Consider the following 12,302-nt stretch of genomic DNA (forward strand, 5'->3'; position numbering starts at 1 on the left):
CCAGGGACACCTAGGGGACAGCCAGGGCACCCACAGGGACAGTCAGGGCACCCCAGGGACACCTACGGGACATCAAGGGCACCCCAGAGGCAGCCAAGGCACCCCACAGATAGCCAGGGAACCCCCAGGGACACCTAAGGGACAGCCAGGGCACCCCCAGGGACACCTAAGGAACAGCCAGGGCACCCCCAGGGACACCTATGGGACAGCCAGGGCAGCCCTGGGACACCTATAGGAAAGCCTGGGCACCCCAGGGACAGCCAGGGAACCCCAGAGACACCTAGGGGACAGCCAGGGCCCCCCAGGGACACCTAGAAGACAGCCAGGGCACCACAGGAACAGCCAGGGCACCCCCGGGGACACCCAGGGGACCCCAGGGACACCTAGGGGACAGCCAGGGCACCCACAGGGACACCCAGGGCACCCCCAGGGACACCTAGGGGACAGGCAGGGCACCCTTGGGACAGCCAGGGCTCCCCCAGGGACAACTAGGGGACAGCCAGGGACCCCCAGGGACACCTAGGTGACAGCCAGGGCACTCCCAGGGACACCTAGGGGACAGGCAGGGCACCCTAGGGTCAGCCAGGGCTCCCCCAGGGACAACTAGGGGACAGCCAGGGAACATCCAGGGACACCTAGGGGACAGTCAGGGCACTCCAGGGACACCTAGGGGACAGCCAGAGCACCCCAAGGACAGCCAGGGCACCCCCAGGGACACCTCGGGGACAGGCAGGGCACCCCCAGGGACACCTAGGGGACAGGCAGGGCACCCCCAGGGACACCTAGGGGACAGCAAGGCACCCCAGGGACACCCTGGGCACCCCCAGGGACACATCAGGGACAGCCAGGGCACCCCAAGGAGAGCCAGGGCACCCCCAGGGACATCTAAGGGACAGCCAGGGTACCCCAGGGACACCAAGGGGACAGCCAGGGCACCCCCAGGGACACCTAGGGGACAGCTAGGGCACCCCAGGGACAGCCAGGGCCCCCCCAGGGATAGCCAGGGCATCCCCGGGGACACCTAGGGGAAAGCCAGGGCACCCCAGGGACACCCAGGGCACCCCCAGGGACTCCAAGGGGACAGCCAGGGCACCTCCAGGGACACCTATGGGACAGCCAGGGCACCCCCAGGGACACCAAGGGGACAGCCAGGGCACCTCCAGGGACACCTAGGGGACAGGCAGGTCACCCCCAGGGACACCAAGGGGACAGCCACGGCACCCCAGGGACACCTAGGGGACAGCCAGGGCACCACAGGAACAGCCAGGGCACCCCCTGGGACACCCAGGGGACCCCAGGGACACCTAGGGGACAGCCAGGGCACCCACCGGGACAGCCAGGGCACCCCCAGGGACACCTAGGGGACAGGCAGGGCACCCTTGGGACAGCCAGGGCTCCCCCAGGGACAACTAGGGGACAGCCAGGGACCCCCAGGGACACCTAGGTGACAGCCAGGGCACTCCCAGGGACACCTAGGGGACAGGCAGGGCACCCTAGGGTCAGCCAGGGCTCCCCCAGGGACAACTAGGGGACAGCAAGGAACCCCCAGGGACACCTAGGGGACAGTCAGGGCACTCCAGGGACACCTAGGGGACAGCCAGAGCACCCCAAGGACAGCCAGGGCACCCCCAGGGACACCTCGGGGACAGGCAGGGCACCCCCAGGGACACCTAGGGGACAGGCAGGGCACCCCCAGGGACACCTAGGGGACAGCAAGGCACCCCAGGGACACCCTGGGCACCCCCAGGGACACATAAGGGACAGCCAGGGCACCCCCAGGGACATCTAAGGGATAGCCAGGGTACCCCAGGGACACCAAGGGGACAGCCAGGGCACCCCCAAGGACACCTAGGGGACAGCTAGGGCACCCCAGGGACAGCCAGGGCCCCCCCAGGAATAGCCAGGGCATCCCCGGGGACACCTAGGGGACAGCCAGGGCACCCCCAGGGACACCAAGGGGACAGCCAGGGAACCTCCAGGGACACCTAGGGGACAGGCAGGTCACCCCCAGGGACACCAAGGGGACAGCCACGGCACCCCAGGGACACCTAGGGGACAGCCAGGGCACCCCAGGGACAGCCAGGGTACCCCCAGGGACACCCAGGGCACCCCTAGAGCACCTCAGGGACACCCAGGGCACCCCCAGGGACACGTAGGGGACAGCTAGGGCACACCAGGGACAGCCAGGGCACCCCCAGGGACACCTAGGGGACAGCCAGGGCACCCCAGGGCACCCCCAGGGACAGCTAGGGGACAGCCAGGGCATCCCCAGGGACACCAGAGCAACCCCAGGGACACTTAGGGGACAGCCAGGGCCCTCCCAGGGACACCAGGGTACACCCAGGGCCCCCCCAGGGACAGACAAGGCACCCCCAGGGACACCTATGGGACAGCCAGGGACCCCCAGGGACAGCCAGGGCACCCCCAGGGACACCTAGGGGACAGCCAGGGCACCCCAGGGACGCCTTGGGGATAGCAAGGCACCCCAAGGACACCTAGGGAACAGCCAGGGCACCCCAGGGAAAGCCAGGGCACCCCAGGGACACCTAGGGGACAGCCAGGGCACCCCAGGGACGCCTTGGGGACAGCAAGGCACCCCAAGGACACCTAGGGGACAGCCAGGGACCCCCAGGGACAGCCAGGGCACCCCCAGGGACTCCAGGGCATCCCCAGGGACACCTAGGGGACAGGCAGGGCACCCCCAGGTACAGCCAGGGGACAGCCAGGGCCCCCCCAGAGGTTGAAGGGGCCCCCCCGCTCCAAACCCAGCACGGATGCCTGCGTTGCGGCCCCCCAAAAACCCATGGCCGCCCCCCGAGCTGATATCGATCCCCCCACAGCATCATTGATCCCCACCCGAGTGTCACTGACCCCCCCAATGTCATTGATGCCCCCCCAATATTCCATTGATCCTTCCTCAGCGTCGCTGACCCCCCCCAAAATTCCATTGATCCCCTCCACTTGATCCCGCCCTTTTTCTCCCCTCACGTTTCCCGCCCTTTTTCTCCCCTCACGTTTCCCGCACTTTTTCGTGGGGAACGACCCCTGAGGGGTCCTGTGGAGGGATTCTGGAGGTCCGAGGGGTGAATTTGGGGTTTGAAGGGAGGTTTTGGGGGGTCCCAGGGATGGATTTGGGGGTTTTTGGGGGTCCAAGGGATGGATTTGGGGGTCCCGGGGTGGATCTGGGGTCCTGGGGAGGTTTTGGGGGGTCCCAGGGGTGGAATTGGGGTTCATGGGGAGGGGTTTGGGGGTTTTTTGGGGCCTCAAGGGTGAATTTGGGGTCCGGGGAGAGGTTTTGGGGGTTTTTTGGGGTCCCAGGGGTGAATTTGGGGTCTGGGGAGGGGTTTTTGGGGGTCCCTCACCTGCAGGGCGTCGCGGGGGTGGCAGGGGGAGGGGGCAGCGGGTGGGGCCCAGCGCCCACCCCCCCTTGGGCTTCAGGAGGGCGTCGATGAGACCGAAACAGCTCGGGGGGGGGGGGGGTCAAAAACGGGGGGGGGTCACGGGCTGGAACCCCCCAGTGCCCCCCAAACCACCCCCAGGGCCCCCCCGACCTCCAGGAGCCCGCAAAACCCTCCTCAGGTTCCTTCGATGCCTCAAATGGGCCGCCCAAACCTCCCGAAGATCCCCGAAAAACACCCACAGCAGCCCCTTGAGACTCCCCGCAGACCCCCCAAACCCCTCCAGGACAACTCGGGACCCCCAGGACCCCCCAAAATCCGCCCCCCCCTCCCCCTGAGGCCTCATTTGACCCGCTCCACGTTGCGGACAGGCACCAGCTGATCAAGCCACAAGCACCAGCACCTGCGGGACTGGGATGGACTGGGAGCACTGGGAGGGTGATCAGAGAGAACTGGGATGGACGGGGAGTGGACTGGGACGAACTGGCAGGCGTGTGGGGGTCCATGGTGGGCACACGGTGCCTTACTGGTCTGTACTGGGATGGGTCTAATGGCCCCAGGGGAGGGGGTGTGGCCACACTGGTCCAGACTGGGAGGGGTGTCACCATGGCGCCGGAGGCGGAGTCGAGGATACGAGCGAGGCAGGGACACCTAGGGGACAGCCAGGGCACCCCCAGGGACACCTAAAGGACAGCCAGGGCACCCCAGGGACACCTAGGGGACAGCCAGGGCACCCACAGGGACACTCAGGGCACCCCAGGGACACCTAGGGGACATCAAGGGCACCCCAGAGGCAGCCACGGCACCCCACAGATAGCCAGGGAACCCCCAGGGACACCTAAGGGACAGCCAGGGCACCCCCAGGGACACCTAAGGAACAGCAAGGGCACCTCCAGGGACACCTATGGGACAGCCAGGGCAGCCCTGGGACACCTAGGGGACAGCCAGGGCACCCCCAGGGACACCTAGAAAACAGCCAGGGCACCACAGGAACAGCCAGGGCACCCCCGGGGACACCCAGGGGACCCCAGGGACACCTAGGGGACAGCCAGGGCACCCCCAGGGACACCTAGGGGACAGCCAGGGCACTCCCAGGGACACCTAGGGGACAGGCAGGGCACCCTTGGGACAGCCAGGGCTCCCCCAGGGACAACTAGGGGACAGCCAGGGACCCCCAGGGACACCTAGGTGACAGCCAGGGCACTCCCAGGGACACCTAGGGGACAGGCAGGGCACCCTAGGGTCAGCCAGGGCTCCCCCAGGGACAACTAGGGGACAGCCAGGGAACCCCCAGGGACACCTAGGGGACAGTCAGGGCACTCCAGGGACACCTAGGGGACAGCCAGAGCACCCCCAGGGACACCTAGGGGACAGGCAGGGCACCCCCAGGGACACCTAGGGGACAGCCAGGGCACCCCAAGGAGAGCCAGGGCACCCCCAGGGACATCTAAGGGACAGCCAGGGTACCCCAGGGACACCAAGGGGACAGCCAGGGCACCCCCAGGGACACCTAGGGGACAGCTAGGGCACCCCAGGGACAGCCAGGGCCCCCCCAGGGATAGCCAGGGCATCCCCGGGGACACCTAGGGGACAGCCAGGGCACCCCAGGGACACCCAGGGCACCCCCAGGGACACCAAGGGGACAGCCAGGGCACCTCCAGGGACACCTATGGGACAGCCAGGGCACCCCCAGGGACACCAAGGGGACAGCCAGGGCACCTCCAGGGACACCTAGGGGACAGGCAGGTCACCCCCAGGGACACCAAGGGGACAGCCACGGCACCCCAGGGACACCTAGGGGACAGCCAGGGCACCCCAGGGACAGCCAGGGTACCCCCAGGGACCCCTAGGGGACAGCCTGGGCACCCCCAGGGACAGCCGGGGCACCCCTAGAGCACCTCAGGGACACCCAGGGCACCCCCAGGGACACGTAGGGGACAGCTAGGGCACACCAGGGACAGCCAGGGCACCCCCAGGGACACCTAGGGGACAGCCAGGGCACCCCAGGGACACCCAGGGCACCCCCAGGGACACCTAGGGGACAGCCAGGGCACTCCCAGGGACACCGAGGGGACAGGCAGGGCACCCTTGGGACAGCCAGGGCTCCCCCAGGGACAACTAGGGGACAGCCAGGGACCCCGAGGGACACCTAGGGGACAGGCAGGGCACCCCCAGGGACACCTAGGGGACAGGCAGAGCACCCCCAGGGACACCGAGGGGACAGCCAGGGCCCCCCCAGGGACACCTAGGGGACAGGCAGGGCACCCCCAGGGACACCGAGGGGACAGCCAGGGCACTTCAGGGACACCCAGGGCACCCCCAGGGACACGTCGAGGACAGCCATGGCACCCCAGGGACAGCCAGGGCACCCCCAGGGACAGCTAGGGGACAGCCAGGGCACCCCCAGGGACACCAAGGGGACAGCCGGAGCACCCCAAGGACAGCCAGGGCACCCCCAGAGACCCCTAGGGGATAGCCAGGGCACCCCAGGGACACCTAGGGGACAGACAGGGCACCCCAGGGGCAGCCAGGGCACCCCCGGGGACACCTAGGGGACAGTCAGGGCCTCCGCAGGGACACTCAGGGAACCCCCAGGGACACCAAGGGGACAGCCACGGCGCCCCCAAGGACAGCCAGCGCATTCCCAGGGACACCTAGGGGACAGCCAGGGCACCCCCAGGGACACCTAAGAGACAGCCAGGGCAGCCCTGGGACACCTAGGGGACAGCCAGGGCACCCCAAGGGACACCTAAAGGACAGCCAGGGCACCACAGGAACAGCCAGGGCACCCCCGGGGACACCCAGGGGAGCCCAGGGACACCTAGGGGACAGCCAGGGCACTCCCAGGGACACCTAGGGGACAGGTAGGGCACCCTTGGGACAGCCAGGGCTCCCCCAGGGACAACTAGGGGACAGCCAGGGACCCCCAGGGACACCTAGGTGACAGCCAGGGCACTCCCAGGGACACCTAGGGGACAGGCAGGGCACCCTAGGGTCAGCCAGGGCTCCCCCAGGGACAACTAGGGGACAGCCAGGGAACCCCCAGGGACACCTAGGGGACAGTCAGGGCACTCCAGGGACACCTAGGGGACAGCCAGAGCACCCCAAGGACAGCCAGGGCACCCCCAGGGACACCTCGGGGACAGGCAGGGCACCCCCAGGGACACCTAGGGGACAGGCAGGGCACCCCCAGGGACACCTAGGGGACAGCAAGGCACCCCAGGGACACCCTGGGCACCCCCAGGGACACATAAGGGACAGCCAGGGCACCCCAGGGACACCTATGGGACAGCCAGGGCACCCCCAGGGACACCAAGGGGACAGCCACGGCACCCCAGGGACACCTAGGGGACAGCCAGGGCACCCCAGGGACAGCCAGGGCGCCCCCAGGGACACATAGGGGACAGCCAGGGTACCCCCAGGGACCCCTAGGGGACAGCCTGGGCACCCCCAGGGACAGCCGGGGCACCCCTAGAGCACCCCAGGGCACCCCCAGGGACACGTAGGGGACAGCTAGGGCACACCAGGGACAGCCAGGGCACCCCCAGGGACACCTAGGGGACAGCCAGGGCACCCCAGGGACACCCAGGGCACCCCCAGGGACACTTAGGGGACAGCCAGGGCCCTCTCAGGGACACCAGGGTACCCCCAGGGCCCCCCCAGGGACAGACAAGGCACCCCTAGGGACACCTATGGGACAGCCAGGGACCCCCAGGGACACCTAGGGGACAGCCAGGGCACCCCAGGGACGCCTTGGGGACAGCAAGGCACCCCAAGGACACCTAGGGGACAGCCAGGGCCCCCCAGGGACACCTAGGAAGACAGCCAGGGCCCCCCCAGGGACAGACAAGGTACCCCTAGGGGACAGTCAGGGCACCCCCAGGGACACCTAGGGGACAGCCATGGCATCCCAGGGACAGTCAGGTCCCCCCAAGGGACACCTAGGGGACAGCCAGGGCACTCCAGGGACACCTAGGGGACAGCCAGGGCAACCCCAGGGACAGCCAGAGCACCCCAGGGACACCTAGGGGACAGCCAGGGCGCCCCCAGGGCCACCTAGGGGAAAGCCAGGGCACCCAGAGCTCCAAGTGCTCTCCAAGGCAGGCTCAAAACCCTTACCAACGATTGGCTTTAATAAAGCAACTCACACAAAGTCACCAGCACCACACGGTTGGTCTGTAACGGCTGCAACAAAATATGCCCTCCTGGAAGCAGTTCAGCACTTACTGATCACTTCTTTGTTTTGGCACTTCCCAGCCAGGGCCTGCGGGGCCTCCTGCAGATGCAGGTCTTCGCTGACAAGGCTCCACTTGTGCAGCAGCAGCAGGATTAGGGGCAGGAGCAGGAGCAGCTCCCTGAAATTTTAGAAAATATTAGAAAAATACAGGCAAAAATCTCACCTCTGTCCTCCCCTAAGAACATCCCTAGGACATCATCCCAGTTTTTCCCAGCTAGGAGCTGCAAGGAATTCAGGCAGGGGAATTGACATCAGGGAACAGCTTTGTAAAGTCAAAGGCAGAAAGAGAAGATCCACCAGCAAAGGGCAGGAAAGGGGAAAGGTTTCTGAAAACATTTCTGCAGTCTAATTAATAATTATTTCTGCTTCCCCAGCGAGAAGAACACAAACTCACAGCCATTCAGGCCTGACAGTCCCCTGCAGCCAGAGCTCAGCACACATCCACAGAAGCAAGTCCAGCATCTGAAAGAAAAAAAAAAAAAAAAAAAACCAACAAAAAAACACAATCAAACCAGAAGGAAAAGGTGATTTCTTTGGCTTCAAAGTTATTTCAAGTTCTTAAAGCCCAACACAGCTGATAGGAGAAACAGAGTCAGGGCTCCTGGCAGACAGAGGGTGTTTTCCCCCCCAGGGGACTGCAGAGGAATTGTCTGGGACTTGGACTGTCCCTCGGGGTGACACCAGTTGCTGTGACTTTTATCATTCCATATGTTTGACTCCCAAAACTTCCCAGCCCAGGGGCTTGAGCTGACAGGGCAGCACAAAGATTGTTCTCTGTGTGGTGCCCAGATTTGGGGTTCACTGTCACCTTTGCTAGTTTAGATGAATTATACCCACGGCCCCGAATTCCCTGCTCAGTTCCTGCTGCAATAACCTCACAGTGCCTCACAGAGCATGGATATTCCCACGCAGAGCTGCTGCTTGAATGCCAGATGTGTCAGGAACCAGCAGAGCTTCCAAGGAAGCTCAGCAGGATGGGGACAGGATAGGTTTCTATTCCATAGATTTGGTTAATTCTAACCCTCATCCCCTGGGGGTCACCTGTCAGATTTCCCTGGAATTCAGCCACCCCCTGAGCTCGGGCTCCAGGTGATGTTTCAGAGCAGGAGAAGGCACTGGCCGGCCTGTGCTGAGGCAGCCCCTGTGCCCTCGGGAGGACACAGCTCCCTGCAGGAGCTCAGCTCCTTTCCGAGCCCCAGCAGTGGCCTCTGCAAGTGCCTTTCCCTCAGGCAAGGGATGCCCATCCCTGCCTTCAGCACACCTCCAGTGGGACCCACCTGCAAAAGCTTTCCATCACTTCTGCACTCCGGCTGGCTCCCTGGAAAAGTCCAGACTTCATCCAAACGAAACTCCATCCCACTCAAACCTTTGATTTTGAGGCATCTCCGAGGGCCGTTGCTCTGGATTTAATTTCTGTGAGGGAGGAGCACCTTGGCTTTAATGCTGCCGATGGGTGATGTCCTCAGGCTGAAAGGGAGGGGATTTGGGGTGGCCAGGACATCCCTGGCAACTGTGTGGGAGCTCCGGGAGGTGGGAATTGCTGTCTGAGCCCCTCTGCAGACAGCCCGAGCCGCCGTTCCCGGACAATGCCAGCTGTTCCCTGGGGAGCTCTTGGGCTGTGGGTGCCTCTGTCCGGGCTGCAGCATCTCCCCGTGCCCGGCGGGAGCAGCCCCTGGCCGAGGAGCCGCGGCAGCCCCGGGGCCGTGTCCGTGCCAGCCCCGAGCCCGGCCCCGGGCCCTGCGTTTGGCCGCCGCTGCCACGGGCGGGGCCCCGCAGGCACAGCTCCTCCCCTGCACATCATCCCAGGGCTGCTGGCCCCGCTGGGGCTGCCGGCCTCCTTCCTTCCTGCGCCTCCGGGCACCCGGGACACCTGCAGGAAACACCGAGGGACACTGCAGGCGGCACGGGGGGGCACCGAGGCCTCCGGCCAGAAAAGCAGCCCCGGCCTCAGCAGCTGCCATCAGTTTGGCCCGGCAACACTCACCTGCAGGAAACGCCCCTGTGCGGGTGGGACCGGCCCTGCCTCTCTCCAGAACTTTGGCCGTGGAAGAAGGGAAGCCTCAGGACTTGTCCTGCTCCTTTCCGCCCAGAAAGAGACTTTGTGTAAGTACTTTTACGGCAGCTGTTGAGTAAATCCTGGAAAGGACAGGAAATCAGCGTCACTGGAAGAGCTTTGTGCTGTCGTGAGCTGCCAGCCAGTTCTGCCCTCGAGCCATTCCAGGGGCTGCTGTGTGAAGCAGCTTTGGCAGAGAAGGCGGCACTGCACTTACCTTAGTGGGGCCAAGCGTTGCCATCCTATGGAGGTCCATGCCCATAATGCAGAGATTGGTTCAGCTGCTTGGAGCAGAGTCCGGGTAATGCCAAGGTGCTGAGTTCGATTCTCAAACGGTCCGTCTGCTTGAGAGTCAGATTTTAGGATCCCTCTCAGGCTCAGTATATCCTGTGACCTGGAAATAAGAGGAAAATTCTCGGCTGAGTTTTAATAAAACAGCTTTTGCCATTGCAGGGTGTGAGCTGCACTCGGCGATTTTCGGCCGCGATGAGCCCCACGAGCATTCCGCCCTTCCTTGCCGCCATCTTGGTTGCGTCTGAGGCCACTTCCGGTCCCGCCGGCATCTTTTTTGCGGCACCGCTAAGGCCCCCGGCAGGTGTTTACACAGACGCCTGACTAAATCCACGAATCCGAACCCGGAGGCGGCGCGGATGAGCACATGGCCGGTGTCTGCACACCTGGAAACGCCGCGGAAAATTGCGCCCGGGCGGCGCTGTAGTCGGGGTTTTTGTGCAGGCATCTGCGTAAACGCCTACAGGGTCCTTATTTTTTCCCGCCCTTTTGGCCGCCCTTTTTGGAAGGTCGGGCGCCTCGCGCCTCGGCGCCATTTTGTGAGGGGCGACGCGTGACTTCCGCTTTTCCTTGCCGCCATCTTGGTTGCTCCTGAGGCCACTTCCGTCTCGGCCGCCATGTTCTTTGTGGCTCGGCATAGGCCGCCGCCAGGTGTTTACACAGACGCCTGACTAAATCCACGAATCCGAACGCAAGCGCGTCGCGACTGAGCACACGGCCCGTGTCCCCACACCTGGAAACGCCGCGGAAAATTGCCCCCGGGCGGCGCCGTAGTCGGGGTTTTGTGCAGGCAGCTGCATAAACACCTATAGGGTCCTTATTTTTCCCGCCCTTTTGGCCGCCCTTTTTAGAAGGTCAGGCGCCTCGCGTCTCGCCGCCTTCTTGGTAGTGGAACCCACTAAAATGCCCCCTCGGCCGCTCACACAAGCGCCTGACTCAATGGACTGCCGCCCGCGGCGCCGCTGCGCCCCCATCCCGTGTCCGCACACCCGCAGACGCCGCGGAAAATCGCGCCCGGACGGCTCCGGGGTCCGGGTGGCGCGCGCAGGCAGCCGGCTGCCACGCGCCCGGGCTCCTTGCCTTTTTCCCTCCCTTTCGGCCTCGAGCTGCGGGCGGGCGGGCGGGCGGCAGCGCCGCCCCCGAGCTCACAATGCGGGGCTGCCACGCGCGTCGGGGACGGGCGGGGGGGGACAGCTGCACTACCGCTCTTTGCCCACAGGGTGGCAGCACTGCCGCACGGCTCCGGCGGGACGGTCATGGGGGACAGCTGCACTACCGCTCTTTGCCCACAGGGTGGCAGCATTGCCGCACAGATCAGGCGGGACGGGCGGGAGGGACAGCTGCACTACCGCTCTTTGCCCACACGGTGGCAGCATTGCCGCACAGATCGGGCGGGCCGGGCGGGGGGGAAGCTGCACTACCGCTCTCTGCCCACAGGGTGGCAGCACTGCCGCGCGGCGGCGCGGAGCGGAGCCATAAACGAACGTGCCCAGGAATGCCCTGGCGAACAGCCTCCGGAATAAATGGCCCAAAAGACCCCCGAGCACACCTGCGAGAACCCTGCCAGCAACCAGACCGAAACAAAAAAGCCTTTTGTTCAGGCTCTATTTCAATATTTTTTATCTTTGTGATTCTGATATTTACATTAATCATTACAATTCAGCTTTTATATTATGTACATTATACATCATGTATTATGTTTATTATACTATTATATTTATTATATATATAAAGCATAGAAAGTTATATATAAAATAATTTATTATTTATTATGTAATGTTATAAATAATAATACATTTCATTGAAATATCATGATTATGCACATTATAGATGTTTATATTATGTATATTATATATATTTATAAAACGTGTAGTATGTAATAATATATTGTGTATTTATTATTTATATTATTTTTCATATCCTATACTTTTTGTTATTTTTCTTTTTCATTATTTTTTAATTCGTTTGTTTATATTTTAAACGATATTTTACACTAGATGAATTCATTAACCTAACACATCAGAAACACAATTAATTTGAATTAAATGAGCCTGGTTTTCTAAGGGGTAAAGTTTTAATCTTTATTCAAATAATATGGGCATGTTTTCTCTTTCTCTATGGTTTTTTTTTGGTGGGTTGCGGGGGAGTTTAGTTTGTGGGTTTTCTTTTTTTGTTCGCTTTGTTTTGGAGTTCTTTGCTAATAAACAAGCAGGGTCGGAGAGTTCAAAATAAAACGTCTACTTTGTTTTTATTGCCCCCTCTGAAATACGCCTCGACAGCCTGGACAGCAGGCTGCTGCTGGTAACACTGTGCACGGGTAGGA

General features: G+C 63.0%; 1 long non-coding RNA gene across 1 annotated transcript; it reads right to left on the minus strand.

The window, feature by feature from the left end:
- Window positions 1–8,961: 8,961 nt before the first annotated feature.
- LOC136304753 (uncharacterized) lies at window positions 8,962–10,211 on the minus strand. The gene is made up of 3 exons (XR_010724789.1): window positions 9,906–10,211; window positions 9,620–9,771; window positions 8,962–9,048 (listed from the first exon to the last, which is right to left on the minus strand). It is a non-coding gene; the product is annotated as an uncharacterized lncRNA (long non-coding RNA).
- Between the last annotated feature and the right edge of the window lie 2,091 nt (window positions 10,212–12,302).

This window comes from Chamaea fasciata, unplaced genomic scaffold (assembly GCF_029207755.1).
Source record: "Chamaea fasciata isolate MVZ Bird 193981 ecotype frontalis unplaced genomic scaffold, bChaFas1.0.hap1 SCAF_162, whole genome shotgun sequence".
Classification (NCBI taxonomy): domain Eukaryota; kingdom Metazoa; phylum Chordata; class Aves; order Passeriformes; family Sylviidae; genus Chamaea; species Chamaea fasciata.